Raw genomic sequence first — 25,143 nt, 5'->3', positions numbered from 1 at the left:
CTATAAAGCTATGGGGAAAAAAAAGAATAGTACTGAGTTCTTACATTGTATATTCAGAATACAATGAAGATAGAGGCAATGTGGTCCATGCTGCTGGGATGCATGTGGGAGCTGAAAATTTATCTACTTGGGGAAGAGTTGGTCAAGAAGCTCTGAGTCAAATGCATGAAAAATAATGGTGTTTATCTGGTGAAGACACAGGGAATAACAAAAGTAAAGGCAAAGATAGAAGAAATAACAGGACCATCCAAGGATAGGTAGATAGTGTTGAATGATGGCTTACGTACAGAGAACAAAGGGTAGAACAACAGTAAAAGAGGTTAGGAGGTAGATCAGAATGCCCTTGCAGAGTACTCTCAGTGCCTTGCTAAGGAAAGAAACCTTGTCTCTAAATGCTAGAGCCTATGAAAGATTGTGCTATTGGTCCCAATTCTTCACCTCTCTTGTAATTTTTACCACCAAAGATGTGGAATATGTTTCTCTACTTCTTGACTATGGGTTTGGCCATGTTACTGGCTTGGGCCAATATGATGAGGTGTGGTTGATGGTGTACCTTCTATAAGACTGGGTCTCCAAGGCTAGAGACTTGTGTATTTCCATTTCTCTACTTGCATTTCTGTTGTTATCACAGGAAGAATATGTCTAGCACCATAAGTGCCATGAGGATCAGGGCCAACTCATCCCGGCCAAGCTCAGCCTAGGTCAGCTCAGTTCACCTTCCAGGTGACCTCCAGACTCACAAGTTAAATAAATTATATTTTTAATTGATTTAAAAAATAAATGACAGTGGAATGCATTTCAATTCTTACTACATATATAAAGCACAATTTTTCATATCTCTGGTTGTATATAAAGTATGTTGACACCAATTCATGTCTTCATACATGTACTTTGGATAATGATTGCCAACACATTCCACCATCCTTGCTAATCCCCTGCCCCCTCCCTTTCCCTCCCACTCCTCTTCCCTATATAGAGTTCGTCTATTCCTCCCATGCTCCCCCTCCCTACCCGACTATGAGTCAGTCACCTTATATCAGAGAAAACATTTGGCATTTGTTTTTTGGGGATTGGCTAACTTCACTTAGCATTATTTTCTCCAACACCATCCATTTACCTGCAAATGCCATGATTTTATTCTCTTTTATTGCTGAGTAAAATTCCATTGTGTATATATGCCACATTTTTTTGATCCATTCATCCACTGAAGGGCATCTAGGTTGGCTCCACAGTTTAGCTATTGTGAATTGTGCTGCTATAAACATAGATGTGGTTGTGTCCCTATAGTATGCTGTTTTTAAGTCTTTTATGTATAAACCGAGGAGAGGGATTAAATGAATTCTTAATGTTACATGTTACATGAACTTGAGATTTTTGTTGTTGTTTGCTATAGAGCATTGTTGTTGTTGTTTTGGCTAACAGACATAGGCCCATAAGCAGAGATAAAACATGCTTCATTTTTCATTTTAAAATGTTTATTTTGTATGAATATGATGGATAGACTAAAAGGGGGCAAAATTAGAGGCTAAGAGACCAGTAAGATTATTGTGCTAATTTAAGGAGGAATATCAGGAACCTGAACTAGGCCTTTGGTCATGGTCAAGACATATTGAAGATAGTTAAGATATTTTTCATGAAATTTTTAAATATAAAATACCTCGAATTACAAAACCATTCACTTAATAATATACCTTTCACCCATGTGACCACCTAGATTTAACACAAGTCAAAATTATGCCAATTTTTTTTGAGGGGTGAGGAAATACTCACCCCTGAGTCCAGGGGTGCTTTACTACTGAGCTACATCCCCAGGCTTTTTAATTTTTTATTTTGAGACTAGGTCTTGCTAAATTGCTGAGGCTGGCCTTGAACTTGTGATGCTCCTGCCTCAGCCTCTTGAGTAGGACTATAGGTATGCACCATTGCACTGAACTCATTGTACCACTTTTAAAAAACAGATCTAGTGGGGATGGGGTTGTGGCTCAGTGGTAGAGGGTTTGCCTAGCACGTGTGAGGCACTGGGTTGGTCCTCAGCACCGTATAAAAATAAATAAATGGATGTTAAAACAAAACAAAACAGATGTAGTCTTTTTTTAAGAGAGAGAGAGAGAGAGAGAGAGAGAGAATTTTTAATATTTATTTTTTAGTTTTGGGCGGACACAACATCTTTGTTTGTATGTGGTGCTGAGGATGGAACCCGGGCTGCACGAATGCCAGGTGAGCGAGCTACCGCTTGAGCCACATCCCCAGCCCTAGATGTAATCTTGTTCCTGATTCTTCCTCCTCCTCCTCCTTCTTAGAGGTAATTACTGTCCTGAGGCAGATTGGATTATTTCCATGCATGATTTTTTTCATTTTTAGATTCATTTATGTGTCTAGCAACATACTATTTTCTGTATACTACTGTTTTGCATATTTAGAATTCTACCTATCATCACATGAATCTACTTTGCTTTTTTATGTTGTATAAATACAAATATATGTATATATGTGTGTGCACATGTGTGTATATATATATACACACACACACATATATATAGTGGTGTGTGTGTGTGTGTGTGTGTGTGTGTGCTGGAGATTTAACCCAGGGCTTTGCACATGCTAAGGAAGTGCTCTATCCCTATATCCCCAGTTTTTTATGTTTCATTTTTGACATGTATCCATATATGTAGATCAAATGCATGGAGTAATTTAGAGATAATGAAAAAGTAAAAATTAACAGTGTAAAATAAAAGAGAAAGGAAGAAAACCTCAGATAACTAACATATTTCTAGCTAGGGTGATCATGTGAATTACAGATGAGGAGGAGGAATATAATAAAATGAGCAAGTTTGAAATGAGGAGGGCTGGATGATATTGAGCCTGATCTGGGGTGGGGTCCATACTGATGGGATGTGTCTGAGAGCAACTGGATTTGGGGAGTGCTGGGGAGCATGATGTGGTCTAGAGGTAGAACCTTTGCCTTTACCATGGTGACCAGTTACAGCTAAGGGAGTTAGTTGGTGAGATTACTTAGGAAACCTCTTCAGTATGCATGCTGAGTGAGGAGAAAAGGAGCCAAAGGCAGAATCAGAGCCTCAAAATGCCAGAGGCCAGCATACGGGGCTTTCCTTACATCTTTATTGGAAATAACCTTTCTTTTAGATTTAAATCAACAATCATAGCAGTTGGCATAAGATATTCAAAGGCAATTTCATCTCACTTTGAGTAATAATAATAATACATAGATATTTAAAGGAAGAACCCTTTTGAGTTTTCTAATGAAGAAAGTGATGATTTCTAACCTGTAAATAGATTGGTGAGATGAAATTGGCCATTTTAGTGTCATAAGAAACATCTGCTTCTCTTCCACCTGGAGGTGGGTAGGAGACAAAGAACAGTTTTCTTGCATTTTCCAAACACAATACTGTGCATTTTTTTAAACCTACATATATAGTTACCCCTTGACGGAAAAGATCCATTCTCATTCCAACATGAGGATATACAGAAAGCCCTAGCTGTCAGATGTTGACCATAAGCATCAAACATTAATGAGATTCCAGATCCAAGCCCTGTGGGCTAGTGGCTGATGTGGACATGCACCCCTAGATCACACTTTCCTATCAGGAAAACACTTGAGCTTTCATCCCCATGTTCACATTTGCTTATGAAAAAATGATGCACTGGTACTGTGAAACCAATAAATTATATGCATCATATAATGTCCCCCCAAAATAGAAATTTTAAATGCATGACATATGCAATGAACAGAGACAGGTATTCTATTATTTCTCTCCCACTCCCCTATAGATTGTCTTATGTGCCCTTTGAAGTGTCCCCCTGACTTTCAAAGCCTCCCCAAAAGAGACCATCTGACCTCCTTCGTGTGTGAAAATATGAATCACATTGCCAGGATTCTGAAAGTGGTGTTGGTTACTCCTTTCTCAAGATACTTAGCATGCACAGAAATGCACAGCTGAAAATATTTAAGAATTTAATTTAAATAAAATTTGTGCCTTGTGAAATGGAAACTAGAATCTCAATTTTTTCCCCTACCAACATCTCTTTCCTCACACCATCCCTAATCCCTTGGGACCACTAGTCTATTCTCAATCTCTAAGATTAATTCTGTCATTTTGAGAACAACAAGTGAATGGAATCAGATCATATTTATATAATAAATTTGTAGAGTAAAAGTTATTTTTGAGATCAATTTTTTTCACTCAAGATAATACTCTTGAGGTCTGTTGAAGTTGTCACACACACACACATTAATATATATATGTTTGTGGAAGTAAGGTACATAGGAGTATATGTAGTTACAGGAAATAAGATGACATAGGGGGCTGGGGATGTGGCTCAAGCAGTAGCACGCTCGCCTGGCATGCATGTGGCCTGGGTTCGATCCTCAGCACCACACACGAACAAAGATGTTGTGTCCGCCGAAAACTAAAAATAAATATTAAAATTCTCTCTCTCTCTCTCTCTCTCTCTCTCTCTCTCTCTCTCTCTCTCAAAAAAAAAAATATGGCATAGGACTAGACTTTCTCCAGTGGAACATGAGCACAAGTGCTATGCACCTCCTCCTTGCTTTGGCTCATAAAATCCTTCTGGATATATTTCTACATGTTCTTCCACATTTCTAACTGATTGAGATGGGATTATCCAGCACCATAGTATTCTCTGGAATCTCTGAAAGCCCATTTTAAAGGTAGCATTTGTCAGTTTCAGCCTGGGTCCTGGAATGACCACTTTGAATAGAGTCCTGAAGTCCATATAGTTGTTCCTTTTTACTACAGAGTAGTATTCCAAGGTATGCATTACCATAGTTTATTTACTCATTTGCCTGTTATAGGACATTTGGATTGTTATGAGTTTTAGGCAATTAAATAAAAGCTGCTGTGGAGAGTGTGTACAGGTTTTGTGTGAATTTAAGTTTTAATAGAAATCTTGAATGATTTTTAATTTTTTTTTTTTTTTGTAAATTGCCAATCATGCATCCCACCAGCGGTGTTAAAAGATACCCAGCGGAAACTCCATTTAAAGTTCTAGAGGGGCCTGGCTTCTCTGTAGGAGCATGCTGCCTCTCTCCTTGGTGTGTAACTTCTAATCAATGATTGGAAAAATACTGAAATGAACATCAATGAGTTTGAGTGAAGCAACATTTTCCTCTTAAGCTCTGACGTTTTATAAGCAAATTAAGTTCTTACCTATACCTTCTCTATATTACCTATTAATTGGATTCTTCTAAATTACAATATAGTTGGTTTTTTTCTCTCAAAGAAAACCCTATCTACTTGAAATACAGGTGATTTTTCTCTAAACTTAACACTGATCAAAGTGCTTAATGTCCCATTTGTACTGTTCTCAATGCTAATTAGATTCTCTAAATCTAATCTCTTCAGTATATTGGTCATGAGCATGTTAACGCTATTTTCTATTTCTTCATCTTTTCAAAAATTTAATGCTTGGCATCGTCAAAGATAAATATAATAGGAGACATTATTTTTATTTCTTTTTTTTATCAAATTTATTTAAACCACCCAAAGTCTGAAAATTAAACCTGACACACTTCATTTAACAGAGCCTTCAAGTGACAAGGACTCATTGCAGTTAAAACAAGAGCCCACAGATTCTCACTCTCCTAAATTTGGTTTAGGGTGGAGAGCTTCAGGGCTTTTCCCTTTTCTGGATGTGAGATGCATGCAGATTTCTTCTCAGCCCTAGGTCAGGACTACTTCTCCATCACCTTCCCTGGGCTTAGCTCCCAGGCCTGAGTCACCAATGACTCAACAGACTCCAACTCCAAAAATGGCCCCGACTTCCAAATGGAGAAGAACCCTTAAAGCCCAGCCCACCATTAGTGCCAAGAACCAAAGCACTCACAGGAAGGGGTGAGTGTGGACAGACACTTACTAGAACAGAGGCTCTCTGATCAAGGAGGCATTTCTTATGGTGGAAAGATTGGATTTGGACTGAGGAACCCTGGCCACCTTGGTCTTACTTCCTTCTCCCCTGTAGCCAGAAGAGATCTATGGTCCAGAGGTCAAGAAGCAGACATGTTGTGAGTCATCATGGTTAGAGTAGGTCAGGCTGTAGTGACAAACACAACCAAGCATATCATTGCTAAGCACAAGGGAAATGTATTTCTTGCTCACCTAAGACTTGGAAACATGTGTACGCATGGAGAGACATGCCTCACCACACCTTCAGATGAACTTACCCCTGTAAAAGCAAGAAAAGCTGATGCAGAACCAATATGTGCCAACTCTCCTTCTCCAGGGTTCTGTTCAAAGTGGTCATTCCAGGATCCAGGCTGAAACTGACAAGGCTACCTTTAAAATTGGCTTTGCAGAAGAATACTGTGGTGCTGGGGGGTATCCCCATCCCAATCAGTTAGAAAGGTGGAAGAACATGGAAAAGTATGTCCAGGAGGATTTTATGAGCCAAAGAAAGTAGGTGGTGCATAACACTTGTGCTCATGTTGGAGAAAGCCTAGTCCTATGTCACCTTACTTCTACTAGGAAGCCTCGGAGTCAGGGTGTAGTGTGGCCAAAGAAAGGAAGGGAGACTTCTGGGGTCCAGAAGCCAGTCAGTGTCCAGTAGTTCATCCATCTGTCTCTACCCCAGAGCCTTTTCTACTTAGCTGGTGTCTGGGTGGACTTCTGATAAAGCTGGAAAGGAATTTGTGGGCCTGGGCATAGTGAATCTGTAGCACTGATGAGGACATGCTTATGGAGAGCAGACCCTGTCATGACCTTCCCAGGAGGAGCAAGAGAGTTAAGCAGGGACCCATGAGGCTGATCCTGTGGACGGCATAGCTGCTATCTGGAAGGAAATTTCCTAGGCCTGGAAAGCTAGTCAACTTTTTACAGGGAAAAAAGTAGCAATTGGTGAAAACAAGTTTCAGGGGGTTTGTTGGGCTTTCATTCATTCTGTGTGGCTGCAGGAGCAGGTGATGGGAAGTCAATTCAATCATATGAACAAAGGAGAATGAAAGAGAGTCACGTCTGTCTTCAAAGGAGCCCAAGCATCTAACTCTCCAAAAGTGTAGGATGCCCTTGAAGGAAGTTCATGCTCACAGATCACAGAAGAAGGGCGGAGGTGGGCTGTGAGTGCCACAACGTCAACGTCAGAACAGGAACACTTGCAGAGGTGCACTCCTTTATTACAGACCCACCCCCTGTAAGGGTAAGAGCTGATGCGGAACCAACATGTGCAAATTCTCTTCCCCCTGCCCTTGGCTCAAGGGCAACAGCACAAAATGGGATTAATTGGGATTATGGGGGCTTTGGCTGCTTGGCTGCTACTCAAGGATGAATGCTTAATTTATGTCTCAGTGGTCTTGACTCCTGCCTGATTAAACTGGCTCATTCAGGCCATTGTTTGCCAAGGACTTTCCTTTCAAAGAGTGGCTACAGGTGGTGCTTTTATGTGACTTTTAACTTTGATGCAGTATGTGGTTTTAATGGATTGCTATAATACCACTTTTCTCTCAGAAGTAACTAAAAGCACAAATAAATTCAATGGTTTCTCCTCCCATCTTTCAGGGCAATTTTGTGACACTGAGTGTCAACAGGTGTGATTGTTCAAGAACATAAATGGATGTGGATTTGTTGCTGGACGAGAGAAAAGAGCATTTGTTTGGAAAATGTCCACTGAAAAGAGATGTTAAGATTCAGAAATGCCCCACCTTCTCCTAGCAACAGGCTCTTCTCTGAATCAAAAGGTGCTACAGGACAGGCCTGGGGCCCAATGGTGCCCTGAAGCAGACACAGCTGGGGATGGCCCTCCAGTGTCCCTGTCTGTGCCTGCCAGGACTTTCAGGATCATCTCCTAGGTTAGATGAGAAGCTCCGTCTCTGACATTTGTTGCGGCTGAGCCAAACTCTGTTGTTATTTGCAGTGATGGGGAATGATGGGCAGCTTCTCTTCTACTGGGATTTAAGTGAAGATTGTCTAGAAACCTAAACTGGCTTGATGGTTTTAACTCATTTGACTGGTTAACTTGGTTTCAAGTATATTAAGCAATTTTTTGACCGACTTGATATTTTCTTATTGACTTGACCCTTGAGGTCAGTGAAAAGAGCCAAATTGATTTGGACAAATCTGCCCTGCAGCATAAAGAGTTTCATGCTGTTTCCAGAAGCTACATGAACATCTTCAGAGGCAAATAAGCTCTGATACTGCATAGATTGAGGAAAATTTTCTGGCCAAAAGGAATGTCATGAGAAGCTGTTGTCTATGACTTCTATGCCTAGTTAAAAAATAAAGGGTAGCATTTTATACCAAACTTACACAACAGATACCTGTACATTAACAATGTAATATTAAATTAATTAATGTAATAGTAGAAACTTACTTTCCAGTTATCATACATCAAGTACAAATTACTATAGAAATTATGAGTGTCCTCATTCTATATTTGTATAGTGTTATTTGGAATACACTTGAGAAGTGTTAAATCACTATTATTTCTCCTAGCTTTATATAAAGAAAGCAGCTACAAAATGTGATTCATTAATGTAAAAAGTCTACCATATTAGATTTTGGAAAAAGTATGGTGATAAGTGTTCAAGCTCTGCTTTTTATGAGGATTCCATAAGTTTAAAGAACTTTATGGAAAATGTAATTATGAGCATATTATGGTGTTAATTAAACATTACTTTAACTTTTATAACATATTATCTCCTGGAAATACTTTGATGATAAAATTTAGGATTTAATCAAGTGGGGAGTGAATGATGATAGTAAAATTGATTAAGTAACTCAATCTGAACATGAGAGAGAAAGAGACAGAGATCCTAGGGAAATAGCTAAATGAGAGCATATGAGTTTAGAAAGAAAATTAGGCAACTCTATCAAACAACTTAAAAGTTAGAATGTAAAGATGTTGCTAAGATTTAGAATTAGCAAAAGTGAGGGTTGCCATCTGTCCTGAAGTTTGGTGAAGCACCTCTGGGAAGATGTAAGGAAAAAATGCTCTGAGCATTCTATGAAAATACCCTAGGAACTTTCACTGCAAAGTGTCTATTCCAAGATACTCTGTATATGAGTAAATTTTGAAATTAAAAAAAAATTAATGAATTTTCTTAGGTGAGGTGTTTTCTGTTTGTTTTTCATTTTTGTTCTGTTTTATGAAATCATACTGGATAATTGAGTGTAAATTTCAGGCTTTGCATTCAGGCCAGGCCCTAGTTTAAATATGTGAAGTCAACAAAACTGAATTATAGGCCCTTCAGGGCTTTACATCCAGCAAAGCATCCTGTGCCTCCTGTTGTTGTGGCTGTCCCTCACATCAGTCAACATCTACGTATTTGCTATGAAGGTACTCACCCCAGCACAAACTCCTGTGGCCAGGGCAGGGGCTGAAGTGCTGGGTCATATAAAATATGTCAAGAATCTCAAGGGCCACATTAGGTGTATGTGGAGAGACAGCGTGTGTGTTGTTTTCAGAAGAGGGAACTTCTAGGAACACAGACTTTAGGTGGGAAGAATTGGGGGATCTGTCTACAAATCTGGTCTCATACCTATTCCAAATGTCAACTTTTTTGGTCATGTAATTGGTTGTGTAATTTCAACTTTCTCCATGTGTCACCAGTAATTTCTCAGGTTATTTTTCAACAATAGCACAGATTCACCACAGAGGCAGTGCTGGTTATCAGTCCAGATGAGTCTGGGTTCTGACAGCATCTCATGGTGTGACCTTGGATAGCTGGCTTATCCTCTCTGGACCTCAGTTTCCTCATCTAACTGTTAGGGAGTAGTAATATTTACCACCTCATGGAGTTATCATAAGGATAAAACCAATACATCAAAGCATTTGGGACAGTTCATGGAATCATAAGCCTTCAATAAGTATTAGAAGAATAAACAGCATTATTTTAATGCTTGCGATATGTGGTATGAATGACGGGATATGTTGATTCTAGTCCATGGAAGCAAGGGAAGCCTAAAAACTAAGATTTGATTTCCTTCATGTTATCATTGAGATATTAATTGTGCAAGCTGAAAAACAAAATGGGTGTTGAACACTAACCTAATATACCCAGAAATAAGACTACTAGTCAAAGAAGCAGGGGATAAACCATAGATATAATCTTTGTATAGTTAAAAAAATAATAATTACAACAAAATTGCTTCTGTTCATGACATATTTATGTAATGAGCTGGTTTCATCTAACAATACTGATTTTAATGTCTCTGTGGTATTTGGAAAATGTGTACTGATCGTCAACATGAGCTGTGCCTTCTGAGTTTACATCTTCACTCAGCATGGAGAAAAGATGGAGTCCTCGCTCTTGCCGAGCTCTGTCAAGGCACTTGGCTCTAGACAAATAGGGAAGGTTCTGGCTGGTGCTACAACTCAAAAATCTAATGAGCTGATGGAGACAAAGGTTAAGTCTTCACATTGTGAGGCTCTATTGACTTCCCCCTCAGCCTTGCCCTTTATCCTCGCCTGCGTTTTAGTTTGTAGGATGCCTTCAAAAGACAGGCTCCTCATTAGCGCGTCCATAGTAGACGGTTATGTTCCGCTGTTATTTCATTCTGTGCCACTATTGTCCGGCTTATGTTATGCAGGGTGATGAGTGCTGTTCAAAGTAAATAGAAGGCAAGGTTTCAGCACAAGAAAAGCTTACATTACAGAGAGAGCGTTGTTTGAAATGGTCTTATGAAAGAGCAAAAGCACTGCACCAGGTGTAGCTGAACAAGGAGGAGCAAAGCCCTGTCCCAATAGCAAGCACAGGCTGCCTGGGAGGGGCGGGGAGGTGAGGCGGGCTGGACGGGGGTGGGCAGAGGGGACACACTTAAAACACAGCTCCTTGTCAACAATTGTAAAGATATTGTGTTGAATGATGTTTTTTAAGACTGTAGAGGATACAGTGTGAAGGTGGGCTGGGGAACTTCCAGAGAAGGAAATTAAGGGGTGGCTCCTACTTTTGAAATTTGAGACCCCCCCAACACACACACACACACACACACACACACACACACACACACACACACACACACTCCCACCACCTAGAAGTTAGAAAAGGGTCACACCTTTTGACAAGGGACTTAAAGCCTGGAAGAAATTGGATTTCTTTCTGGTCTATGAGCAAATTTGGAAAAAGTTAAAGAAGATGTATAAGATGTATAAGGTAATAAGCATCTTAGTTGATGAGAGATGGTTATTATTTTTTATTTTTACTATCCTCTGTAGCACAATGAACCAAGAATGTCAATCATAATTTTAAAAAGAGACATTCTTGTGTGCAGAAGATGGTTGAGGAGGGAGACTGAATCGGAATCCTTGACAGCTGGTTGTTCTATTAGTGAACTATAGTATGTATTCCCAGAAATCAGGTGTTTCTTTGTTCTGATGCCTTATATTTCAAGGAAACCTTTATTGCTACAGAGGAGACAGCAACATTAAGTGGCATGAAGTCAGCTGTGGTAGTCTTTACCTCTAGAGGTCAAAGAGCCCAACACTGTAGATGAATTTAAAAGGGGGCTAGATAACTCTGTGGCGAATCTTAACATTTGCTGTCATGCATGTTAGAAGACTGGTAATCAAATCTCATGCCTTAGAGAATGAATGCAGAAGGCTGAAGCAAGACTTCTTTCTTCCTCTCCCACTCCCCTAGGCTCACTTTTCCAGTTCAGGAAACATGACCAAGTGGGTGGGAAGGCAGAACACTAATCTGGCCATCATCCATTGAAATCACACAGTCCTCTGTGGCTCAGGACCTTGGTAGGGAATTGGGAGGTACAAAGACAGAAAAGTCAGGGGTTTTCAGCCCTGGAATAGTGGCTGCTGCCCTGGAATAGTGGCTGCTTCCCTGAAAGCTTCTTTGGATTGATAAGATTTTAAGATCTGCAGGAAAAACAAGGTTGGATAGTGACCTCCTGAGGCTTCTGCTAAGGGTGATTGATGGCCCTCCTGAGAAGACAGAGGTCCACCCCCCGTATCATCTGGGGCTCAGCTTTACTGTCGACTTCACTTCCTGGAAAGCGGGGAGGACTGGCCATCCCCATATCTAGTTTCTTCCCTTGCTTCCTACTTTCTTCCCTTTTTTATCTCTCTCCCTCCTTCTTCCTCCTTCCATGGTGGAAATGAAGCCTCTGTTTCTCTCTATTACCAGGTGATTTTCCGTCAGAAGACCTAAAGTTCCCCAGTGCCATGGAGTCACTGGAGCCATCACCCCTTTGGTGCCTTGGGAGGGAGACTTAGAAAGAACTTGGGCTGAAGGTCAGGTATGGTCCTTGGTGATGTCAGGGCATTGCTCTCCTCATTCCAGCATCTTCTCTCTTGCCTTCTCTACTTGACTGCCACCAGCACCCACAGCACACAGATGTGCTCTGGTATTTCTCAACACAGATATCTCTTGTGTGCCCACTTACTCCTCAACTGTTCTCTCTGCTCACCCTCAGAGCTGTTCACAGAGTGCCACTTCTTTCCTGTCCTTCCAGCTCAGTGGCTCCCTCCTATTTTGTTTTCCAGCCTCAACTCTTGACTTTCATCCCAAATTACCTCCTAGTTGGCTTCATCTCTGAGTGGGGCAGAACTCTCCCTCCTTCCCAAACACTGAGTTTTTCCTCTGTGTCTCTTGACACTTCATTCTCCTGATTCCTCCCCAAGTCCTTCACGAATCCACAAGTCTGGACTCAGCCCTAGGACTCCTCTCAGCATTTTCTATACTTTCTACAGAGCCCACCACTCTAATATCACCCATGGGTCAAGTTCTTCCAAACATGTCTCTAAGCTCCAAACTTCTGCATCCAACAATTCCTCTTCTTGAGCATCTCAGAAGCAATTCAAATACAAAATGGCCAGGCCCGAGCTATCTGACCCCCTTGCTCCAAATCTTGGTTAATCAATCTACACACCCAGAAACATGAGAGTCATCTTTCTCTTCTTTCATAAATAAAATTCATCATCACGTGCCATCAATTATACCCCTAAAATATTCCACAATTCCACTCTCATCTCTGTTTCATTGCTACCACCCAATTTCCAACCACCTTCATCCTTCACTGGACAAATACTGTAGTCTCCTAGATGGCCCCCTTGTTTCAGCTCTTGCCCTCCTTTATATGAAATCCATTCTTAAATGAAATCCATTCTTCTAATTAACAGTAGAAAGATCATACAGTGTTTAAGTTTAATCATATGATTTCTCTGCTTAAAATTTTTCAGTTACAACCTGATATGCCTATAAAAATTTGGTCCCAGGCCACTCTCATCTGTCTTTTTAAAAATTTTTATTTGTTCCTTTTAGTTATACATGACAGTAGAATCTATTTTGATATATTTATACAAGCATGGAATGTATCTTCTTCTAATGAGGATCCCTGTCTTGTGGATGTACGCGATGGTGAGATTCACCGAGGTGTATTCATACATGTGCATAGGAAAGTTAGGTCAGATTCACTCCACTGTCTTTCCAGGCCCCTCTTTTGTGTCTTTCGAGTTTCCAAGGTTGTGGCCCTCTGACCTCATTTCAGTTGTAAGCTTTTACCAGCCTTGTCCCAGACCCTGTCGATCCTGCCTCTTGGAATGCTCTTTCTCTCACTTTTCGCCTGAGCAATTTCTGCCCGTTTTTCTCAGGTCTCAGTAGAAATCCACTTTTTCATGGAGGCTCGCCTCACCTTCCTAATCTAAATTCCAGCCCTTATGTATGCTCTCTTAGTGCCTTCTTTTTTCCTTCATTTCATTTTTGTAATCTGTAATTCTAAATGTTATTTATCCACTTATTGACAGCCTTGTCCCATGAGTTCAGTGAGGTCAGGGATCATTCATGTCTATCTCGTGGTTCTAACCCAGAGCCTAAGTCCCTGCCTTCTCTCCAGTAGATTCTCAACATCTCTGTGTAAAAAAAAAATATGTGCACTTGTTGGGATATAGAGGAAGGAGAGATGGTCCCTACAAGTAAAAGACTTGATCATCTCAGCATCTTAGTGGTATTACTATTTTGCTACAATACCTTAACATGAATTATTATGTCCTTTGTAATTGTCAAACTCAGATGACAAATTTTCTAAAAACCAAGGTCTTCTCTTAATGATAAAATGTACTACTGTGTCCTATCTGGATGAACAGATTTGTAAGAATTTGTGGCTAAAGGAAAAACATTAGCAGAGCACCCGCCAAGGACATGCAGAGATATATGCATGGGAACCCTGAGCCTGGCCTATATTTCAGGGCATGACCAGCCCAGGCAGAAAGGAAAGACAAAAATCACATAAAACAATATGTATAAGATGATATATGTCAGTCCTAAATAACTTATTAGGCATGTTTTGTAAAAATATCTGAATTTCCAGACACTGTCTCCTGATGGGATCCGGCAAAAAGGTGTGCAAGGGAGAGACGGCACAAGTTGGGGATCCAATCCTGCATTTGTGAGACTTTGGGCAAGACACTCTATCTCTCTGGGCCTCAACCTTTTCATCTGTAAAATGCGCATAATGATGCATCATCTTTGGCTTTATAAAAAAGACCCTTCTCCAGGTCAGGCCCTGGAATAGACATATTGACCTAAGACTCTTGTCACACCCTTTTAATAATTCTGAGACAGGCATTTCTCTTATTTAACAAATGAGATGCTAGAGGGCCCAAGAGGTGAAATAGTGTGTCCAAATCTGTGAATATCTCTAAGAAATAGAGCCATAATGGACCTTTAGTGTGATACGATATTTTTGCTCTTTCTTCTCCTGCTCCATGTAAATATAAGGTTTTTAAACTAGAAACTGCTATACATATGTAAGGTATCATTACTAGTGTATGAAAATGTAGGTCAACCACAGATAGATAATTGAGTGTTATCCATTCACAGTTATCTTTAAATGTCTTTGTATTTTGTGTTCTGTGCCAGAGACTCTGGGTTTACCAAAGAACAATCTAGAGAAAAGGTAGAACTAGAATGATCTTTTTACCTTTTCTTAAAAGGCTTTTGTCCTTGGATTCGTTTGACCAATATAATTTCCCATGTACCCAAGCACTGATTTTTATGGTTTTTAAATATAGTTTATACACTACTCTCTGAAAAAGAAATACACCTATTACCTAAGTGGGAAATACCTGTATGTGAGGAACATTTATGAGTAGACGGAGTGGCTGTCACATGCAGTTAAAACTCAAATGCCTTTGTCAAAATGAGTTAACAAAGTATACTGTGTGACATGCAATCCTTGACACATTCATCACGCCTGTGTGGACTATCTCAAAACTCTAAGACTCAACAGAAGCTATCCAGCTTCCCTACTGTGTGCGCAAATGAGTCCATCTCCACAATGCCCTCATCATCGTCCCTGTACTGTTGGCTCTCGTTGGGGATGACCCCACTGACCTGCTCCCAAGCATGTGGGCTCTGAGATCTCTCAAAGGTAATAGATTTGTTCAGGTACGGAATCAGAGAGGTGACCATCTATCCTAAACCTTCATTTGCAGAGGAGTATGTGGCGGGCAGTGGGATTAAGTGACAGGACAAGGTCATGGAGCTTCTCAAGTGGCAGAGCCAGTACTGGGATGAAGGTTCTGTGACTCTCAGCCCAGTGCTCCTTCCTCCATCTGACCAAGAGTACTGTTTAGAGCTCTCTAAAATTTCTGGTTCTCTTTTTCTTCCAGCCACGTGGAAGGATCTGCTTGAAGTTAGGTGTGGCCGTGTGACTTGCTTTGGCTGATGACAGGTGAGTGGATTCATGTCACTTCTGGGCAATAACACTTAAGAGTCATATGGCAATATTACACACACTTTTCCCTGGTTGAGGCAAATCCTAAAAATATTGCATTGAGACACGGACTTAATAATATCTAATAGTGAGATGGTAGAGTCTGTGTCAGCATGAGTTTCTGGGTGACTGTAGCAAGCAGGGCCCCCCAGCCACTCTGCTTTGGTATGTAGCATAAGTGAGACTTTGTCACATAGTATAACTAGTCCTTTCTAACTATTAGAAATACACTCAGGATAGATGGACCAAGATATATGATGGTGTTTGTGACCAAGGCAAAGAATAAAGATAGATGTCTCATTAAGAATAAATCAGGACCTCTTTTCTTCCCTAAGGACAACAGAAGGAGTAGACATGGGGTCAGAAAGACCTAAGGTCTCCTCATAGCTCTCTCTGAGTTGGAGGCTTGACCCTAGGCACATCATGGAATCCTTCTGAACTCCAGTTCCTTTATCTGTGAAATAGGGGTAATGATTTCAGTGTGGCTGGATTGTTGTGAGCATCAGTTTTCTGAGATAGATGATAGTAGAACTCAAAAACCATTGTTGATTAATCACTTACATGGAGTCCTCCCCAAGGGAAAAAAGAAAACCTTAGAATTCCTGCCCAGTCTTGCTCAACCCCTTGGGCCTTCTTTGAAGGAATTATATTGTATAGAATCTCATGGGGCCTGTGAGTTTATATATCGGGGCTTCTTTAAAACCCAGGATCTCTTTAACAGGTGCAAGGTGTAAGGATGAACTTCTACACTTACTTTCTCAATTCCCAATGAACATGTAGAGCTGTTAGAGCAAAGAGGAGATGAAGTGGAAGCAGGGGCAATGACTGGGCAGAACTAGCACATTCATTTTTTCCCCTCTAGTTAAGAGAATGTAAGTTACTGGATGATTCTTTCTGTGAACCAGTTGTTTAAAAGTGTTTTTATTAGCAGTCTTAGAAGGAAGATTTGGGGTAGAATTCTTTTACTCAGAACATGGTGACATTAAGTGACAAGACAAGGTCAGGAGCTTATCAAGTGGCAGAGCCAGTACTGGGATAAAGGCTCTGCTAAACTGTACTGAGGCTTGGGGTGCAGCCCAGTGGTATAACACTTGCATACATAACATGGCCCGGAGTTCAATCCCCAACATTACCCAAAAAAGTAATCTGTACTGATATGTACTAATTTCTCTAGTAAAAATGACCTGATCTAGAGCAGAGTCTGTATCCAGTTTTTTTTATTTAGGGTGAACTTTTGAAATATAGTGAATATTTAGGGGAAAATTAATTTCCTGTCATTTTTAGGAGCACCTACTAATCCCATTAAAAATACAGAAGTATTCCTGGGATGTCTGCCAGTGCTCATGCATGCCAAGCTTTAAGATGGGTGTGTTCTTTCTTTCAATTAGGTTTTTATCCACATAGGATCATTTCCTATTGACTATAAAATTATATAATTAAAGCTACTATAGGACATTTAAATATTATTTAAAGTCAAGGTGAACACCTGAAATCTAACTGAAGTCCTGGTTGAAGGACTTCAATATTTGCTTTTAAGAAAACAGACAGGATTTGTGGGAAAGACAGAGATTTTGAGAATGTCATTCATAATTTCCAATTTAATTTAAGCAGAGGAAAATGCCACAAATTCCAATCTTCTGAATTATCTGGGTAGGTGATATTTATGAAAAAAAATTAATTGTGAAAAAAATCATACAATGTTTTCTAAGAAAACTGACTTCCCAAGTCATTTTCTGGCTTTCTTCCACTTAAATCCTCCTGCTTTCAAAGCCCTTCCTTTCCTCCATCTGTATGTATTATATAGAAGGTGGCATTAGGGGAGTTTTCAAGAATAATGTATGATTTCCAGAATTTCAGGATCCAAGATGGAAGTTCCTAAATTGTGAGTTTGAGTGTTTGGTTCCTAAGATTATATAGGTAAATGTTTAACAAAATTACATGGCCAAGATCTCACAAGTACCTAGAATAAATGGACTGCAGTCTTTTTCCTCATGAATTCTTAAAGCTTTCATTGTGGGTCCCCAGTGCTGGACACTATCTATTACACAAGATGAAAAAGAGTCATACTAGGAATCATCTAAATGAGCTCCTCATTTGGGAAGTCAGTGAGTTTTACAGATTTTAGAATAATACTTCAAAGTGGAGGAGACAAAAATCTAGCTACATGAAATCTTGAGTTTGGGAGGCTGGGGTTGTGGCTCAGTGGTAGAGCACTTGCCTTACACATGTGAGGCACTGGGTTCAATCCTCAGCACCACATAAAAATAAATTAGTGAATGGGAGTTCATAACCCACTTGAATCAAAGTGTGAAATATGATATATCAAGAACTATGTAATGTTTTGAACAACCAATAAAAAAAAGAAAAAAAAACAAAAAAAAAAATAAATTAGTGATTAAAGGTACTGTGTCCATGTACAACTAAAAAAAAAAAGTTAAAAGAAAAAAAAAGAAATCTTGAGTCTTCTTAATCCTGATTCTTGATAAGAGCTCCCTGGTACATTCTCAGCAAGTCATACTACAGTACTGTTGAATTCTTGACTACTATTTTTCCCAAGAGAAAAGTGCACACCAACTCTGCAGAGGCCCAACCAGACAAGATGTGGGGTGCTGAGATACTAGGACAAAGGGGCTCACAGATACAGAAGCATATTGATTCTGCTCCTGGGGAGACCATAAAACATGGATCAGAGAGGCAATTGCTTGGGAGAGTAGCTCTAAGGGAAAACTGCTTTGCGATATTGTGTGACTGTGGTGTGTGATTGTCACAATGTCAGGATGGGTATCAATATATACTTCTTGTGATTGAGAGACAATTTTGACTCATTCACAGGAGGATCTGATTCAAATGCTCAGACTCACCCATTATCCTGCATAATATTGACATACAGACTGTAAATTTTAGTCAAATCCAACTCTGTTGCCTTATTTTCTGTCCTAGAAATAAACCGAAGACTGGCCAAAATGTTATTCTCCCTGTGCTCCTCTAAAATATCAACAAAACCAAGCTGATTGTCTTTGTTTGAATGGTTTAGAAATACTTTCACTTTTAGATACTGTCCACTAAGTCCTTTTACAGAGCAGATTAAGTCGGACTTGGTTGATCAAGCAAAATTGCTGATCCACCTTTAGTACTCAATTAGCCAGGGGTTATAGCTCCAAGAATACACAGACATATGGATCAGACATGGGGACTTAAACCTGAATTGGGAGTCCAAAAGGATTTAAAACCAACTATATATTTTCCCCAAATGTTTGAGGAAGGGCACGTGGCTGAAAGACAAAAGTCCCTAGAAGCATCAGGAATTTGACTAGCTCCTTTTTATGAGGTTGTGACTCAGTTCTCAGGTGCATAATGAGCATTACTAGAAAAAAAAATAAGCTGATAGTCCAGTTCTGAGAGTGTGTAGGTGTGTGCAGCATTTCTTTTCTTTTTATTTCCTTCCTTCCATCCAGTACTGGGAATTGCTCTTCTGAACTGCATCCCCAGAGCTTATTATTATTATTATTATTATTATTATTATTATTATTTTAATTTTGAGATAAGGTCTCACTGAATTGACCAGGCTGGCCTCAAACTTGTGATCCTCCTGCCTCAGACTCTTGAGTCATGGGATTACAGGCATGTGCCACTGCACCTAGCTGCAGCTTTGTTTCTTGACATAGATTTCTCCAGTTAAGTTGGACTTGGCTGATCAAGTAAAATTGCTGATCTCTCTTATCCCCCGGGGACAAAGCAGTGGAAATAACCTCTAGTGTTTGTGTAGGAATTTAATTATTTTTCAATGTGTCTGGTGTTTTAGTTTTTGTTTGGTTGTTTGTCTCAGGGCCTCAGGCATGCCAGGCAAGTGCACTGCCACTGAGCCACACCTGACTCACCCAATTGTCTCTCTTGATTTCCACAACAACCCCTGCCAGGCAGGGAATAATAATCTGGATCCAAGCTCACAGTTTACAGATAGAATAAGGAAAGTATGTCCCAAAGACACACAGTCAGTGCCAGCTGGGCCCCCAGACCTCAGGGCTGGTCTAACCTTTCAAGTTAGTTTGGCTCTCTCAAGTCTTCATCAAATAATGTCCTCACTCAACATTCTAATCCAGAGAGGACTGTGATGAGAGCATTTCCCCATATTTTAGAATGTTTCTTAATTGACAAATACTCTTGCCAATTTTCCATTATTATTTTATACACACACACATTTATTTATTTATTTAGGTACCAGGAATTGAACTCAGGGGCACTTGACCACTGACCCACATCCCCAGTCCTATTTTTTTTTTTTTTTTTTTTTTTTAGAGACAGGGTCTCACTGAGTTGCTTTTTGCTGAAGCTTGCCTTTGAACTCATGATCCTTCTGCCTCAGTCTCCTGGGATTACAGGCGTGTGCCACCAGGCCCAGCCTCCATCATAATTTTTTAATGTATCTCAACTTAAAGAGCTTACAAAATCTTCTTTAGAATAAAGTGTATGGTGATACTGATGATGGGTTTCTAGCCCTTAGTTTGGGTCCCAATATGTTGGCTGCTGGAGCATCCTAATTATTTAACAGTTGAATACAACAACTCCCTTGCCAGTGAATGAACTTGGGTATTAGCAGGTGGAGTATATTGTTCATGGTAGAGGATATCTAGGTTTGGAAGCTAATTCTCTGGCTGGCCTGGATGATAGAAACCAAGATTTGTATGTAAAGTCATGCTACATTGATTTCAAACTCTTTCCCTAGTTCTTAATTATTATCTGATTCATCCATACACCACATGGCTTCAAAGCTGCATTTGATACCCTCACCTGATTGCAGTGTAGATTCTGTATATCCTGGAAGAAGAGCTGAAGGAGTGCACCTATGACACACTCTCCCACTCCCATCTCCCCTGACACTGCCCAAGAGAGGAGGAGGAGGGGAGCCTCCCTGTGGATCCTACCTTCAGACCCATGGGCTAGAGTTCCTCTCCCAGAAGCCAGCTTAGCACCTGGTGGGCAAGCACCTCAGGCCCACCAAGGAGGATCAGGCAAAGTTAGCATGATCATTGCCTTCTAGTCATGGTCCAGGGCTGACCCCGAGGCCAGGAGAGGTAGCACCGTCTCTCTGGCTGTTCCTGTGCTTGTGTCCTCAGCAGCAACAGCAAGATGCCCCTTCCCTCTGCAGTTTGTCATCATCTTGTTACCATAAAAATCACATCTCGGTTTGGGCTGCAGGGCTCAGAAAATGCACAAGCACCATGTTAAATGTTATGATGTGAAACATCATTTATTTCTTCAACAATTCATTCCAGAGCCGGGGCTGTGGCTTTGCAAAATTCTTTTGCCCCCTCCTTCTCCCTCGCTCTTTTCTTCTCCGAATCTCTTTCTCTTGCTCTCTTTCTCCTATTGACCACTTGTTAAATCTTTTTGTTTGTTCCCCCCCTTTCTCCTGGGACCCTCCGACAGGCAGGCTTGCCAGATTCATTTTCTGATCAAAGCTGTTTGATTTGGTCAATTTTGCCACATTGGAGACGTTCTCTATTACAGAGATAAATAGCTTTGGGCTAACTGTCAACGAAAACTTGTAAGCTAATAAATTATTCCAATTTCTTCCCGCGGATTTCTCTGGAGACAGCCCTAGGAAATACACTTTTTGATTAGTAAATTTCTCTGTGTGTGTGTCTGGACATTCAAATGTGTCGGCTTTGATTAGCACCATTGCTTTTCAAGTCGACGTTGGCTGAGGGGCTGTCAGTTGCAGGCAGCTCTGATGCATAATGCATCAACTGGGCCCGGAAACAGGAGCCTCTTCCAAGGCTGGAAAGGCGGGAAAATTGCCCTAACAACCCCACTGGCTTACTCTGCACCAAGGGGAGCTCAACTTGAAAGTCTTGACAAGACTTGCCTGGGCTTCAGTGGAAGCCACCCACACCGGGCTGAGAGGCTTTGAAGGGACCATGACTGCAGGCCTGCCAAGAACCCAAGCCACCGCTCCATCTGCTCTGGCCACCACCTCCTCCTCCCTCCATTTTGCCCCTGCATCCTCACCCACACCCTCCACTCCATCATCCTGGAGTCTGGGCAGAGACAGCCCCTTCTGGGCAGGCCCAGATTTCCCTCTGCCTCCCCTTGGATTCCGGTTCGCCGTTTGTCTAGTTAAGGGCCCTTGGGTTGTTATAGAAACAATATTTTGGCTATAACAAATCAATCGGTGCGTGTGAACACAAACATACAGATCATTTATCAACTGCAAAATACCCTAAATTATGACCTTTCTAAAACCTATCAGAAGGGCGAGCGAATGCATAACGTAAATTAAAGTTTGAAGGGTCAGCGGTTTTTACTTTCACTATTCATCTTTCTTTCACCTTATAGGTTTAAGAACAAGAGGGCTGTGTAATTACATTTCAATGGGGTGCAGCGGTTCATTATTCCCAGCTATACCAATCTGCTGCAACATTTCCAATGCAGTCAGGTACATTTTAGCAGATATTAGTTGGTATAAGACCATACTTGCTCTTTGGGACTGATAACATCTTTTAATGCTATCATCTCAATTTAGAAAAGGCTAAAAGGGTGAGGGTTTTTTTCTCAGATCAATACAGTTGTTCATATTTTATAAAGGTGGTAAAGCCCGGCTGATAATTCTTCCCAGATAGGACTTGCCCTTTGCCTCCTGGTTGCTCCTTTGCTGTGATTATCATTTCCCCAAATCCCCACCACCCCATGTGGTAGTAGACAACATTTTGTGTGGGAGCCCACTGCACTGATGGAAATGGGTAGCTTCCAACAGAAAACCCTTCCGCTGCCAATTATCTGGCTCTGGTGGTCTTGCTGCCGCTCTGCTGATGGCAAAGGCTCCCAAGTTTCAGCTCGGCCATTGTGGTTGGTCTACCTGTGGAACCAGTAAGCACCCTCAGAAACTATCCGTATGCTCTGTTCCAGAAAGTTCGGTCATGGTGGCATCAACAGAGTTTGGCTAAGGGTCTTTTTGTATTATGAAGGAAGAGGAAGAACAAAATGTTAAACCTTCAAGCAGAAAAGCCAGCCGTAGAGCAGTGAGCAAAGTTCAGGCCCATTTAAAATATTTTGTGTGTGTATGTGTGTGTGTGTATGAATGTGTGTACATACATATGTCTATGTGTACATGAATGAGTGTGTGTGTAAATCCACAGTCAGAGGTTGGGACAATATACCCCAAATAGCAAAGCAGATATGCCTGTGGAGAGCAATGAAGGAAGATTATAACTTACATATTTCTGGGATGTTTTACCCACAAAATTATGTTCATATTTTACTAATGTAGAAAGAGGGAAAGGAAAGAAAGGAGGGAGGGAACAAGGGAAAAGATTTTTTCTCATTTTTTAAAAATTGTAAAATTCATATAATCCCAGTGTGATGGCTTACGCCTTTAATTTGAGCATCTCCAGAGACTGATGCAGGAGGATCACAAGTTTGAGGCCAGCCTCAGCAACTTAGTGAGACCCTATCTATCTCAAAATAAAAAATAAAAAAGGCTGGGGATGTAACTCAGTAGTAAAGCACCCCTGGTTTCAATCCCCATTACTGAAAAAATATATACACATAACAAAAAGTTCACCACGTTGACCTTTTTTTTTTTTTTTTTTTTGGTTTGTTCCCAGTGCTAGGGATTAAATCCAAGGCCTCATGCATACTAGGCAAGTTCTGTATGACTGAGCTACAGCACCAGCCCTTAACCATTAAAAAAAAAAAAGGTTTTTTAATTGTAGATGGACACATTACCTTTATTTTATTTATTTATGTGGTGCTGAGGATCGAACCCAGTGTCCCATGCATGGGAGGCAAGCGCTCTACCACTGAGCCACAATCCCAGCCCCCTTAACCATCATTAAGTGTACAGTACAGTAGTGTTAAATATATTCACACTGCTATACAGTCTCCAGAATATTTGCATCTTTCAAAACTGAAACTCTTTGCTCATTAAACACCACTTCATGGCCTCCTCCTCTCAGTCATTGGCAACCACCATTCAATTTTCTCTTTCTAGGTGTTTGACCACTCTAGATACATCATATAAGTGGGATCAGGCAGTATTTGTCTTTTGATTTCACTTAGCATAATGTTCTCAAGGTTCAGCCATGTTATATCATATGTCAGAATGTCCTTCCTTCTTAAGGCTAAAAATATTCATTCACACACACACACACACACACACACACACACACACACACACCACATTTTGTTTATTTATCCATCCTCCACCTCTTACCTATTGTTAGTAATGCTACTACAAGCATAGGTATGTAAACATTGCTTCAAAGTCTTGTTCTGAATTCTTTTGTACAGATATCCAAAAGTGGAATTGCTGGGTCATATAGTAATTCTATTTCTAAGTTTTTGAGGGAAGAACACTTCTAAAAAAATTTAAAGTTTTATTTTTAGACTCACATAGGATTTAGGACCTATTTGCAGCACTGCATGAATCATAGCTAATGTAGAGTGAGCCAAGCCTTTTCCTTGCTTTGATTAAGAAAGAGCCCTGACTGCAAGAGGCATTATGGGGCTTACTGGGCAGTCCTAAATTTTACAACTTTCCAGTAAAATAAGAGTTCTTAGTGACTTTATTGTTTGGGCTCCCTCATTCTTGCAAGGCTGATCAGTAATGAGGAATTAGATAGTTCTGTTGGGGGCTCACCCTGAGTTAGTGGGTGTCAAAGCTCCAGGGCACAAATCGATTCAGGACATAGACCACTGGATCTCACTGCCTCCAAACAACGTGAGACGGTGACCAAGTGGCTATTGTCTAAATAAGTGGTATTTTTATAACGCTTTAGAACTGTGCAAGCAGACAGAGGTAAGAGGGCCATCTTATGTTCACATGAATTTTATTTTCAGAAGCAAATCTAGTCAGCATCTGCTTGTAGAGAAAGGCTATTTTCTAGTAGTGTCTTCACTTGGCACAACCCCAGGCAGGCCCTGCCTTGCTCCTGTATCCACTTTCACAAGAAGTTGTATAAGAAAGATGGCAAAATATTTTGATGGCAAAATATTTCTGGGTACTGGAAGTCTGTTTTTCCTAACTCAGTTCTAAGTGTTCTCTTCAGTAGTTTTCCTCTATCTAACAAAAGTGTAAATTCCTTATTTCCTTGGTGTTTAAATGCAGAATCACTGAACTGCTTGTATCAGATTTTTTTTTTCTGATGAAGATTTTGGGTCCCCACACCACACTTCTTGAATCAGAATCCACAAAGGAAGAGCCAAGGAATTTGTCCTTTTAAACATAACTTATTAAGGCTCACATAATATAAAATTAAGCATTTTTCACTGCACAGTGGCATTTAGTATATTTGCCATGTTGTACAAGCGTCACTTCTACTTAATTCCAAGACATTTGCATTACTTCAAACTCCTTACCAAGTAAAAGGAATCTACATTTTTAACAAGCTCGTTGTGTTAATTGCCATGTACCCTAAAGTTTGAGAACCACTGTCATTAATTTAAGAAG

Source organism: Urocitellus parryii, chromosome 1 (assembly GCF_045843805.1).
Source record: "Urocitellus parryii isolate mUroPar1 chromosome 1, mUroPar1.hap1, whole genome shotgun sequence".
Taxonomy (NCBI): domain Eukaryota; kingdom Metazoa; phylum Chordata; class Mammalia; order Rodentia; family Sciuridae; genus Urocitellus; species Urocitellus parryii.
Note: the sequence above shows the minus strand (reverse complement) of the source record.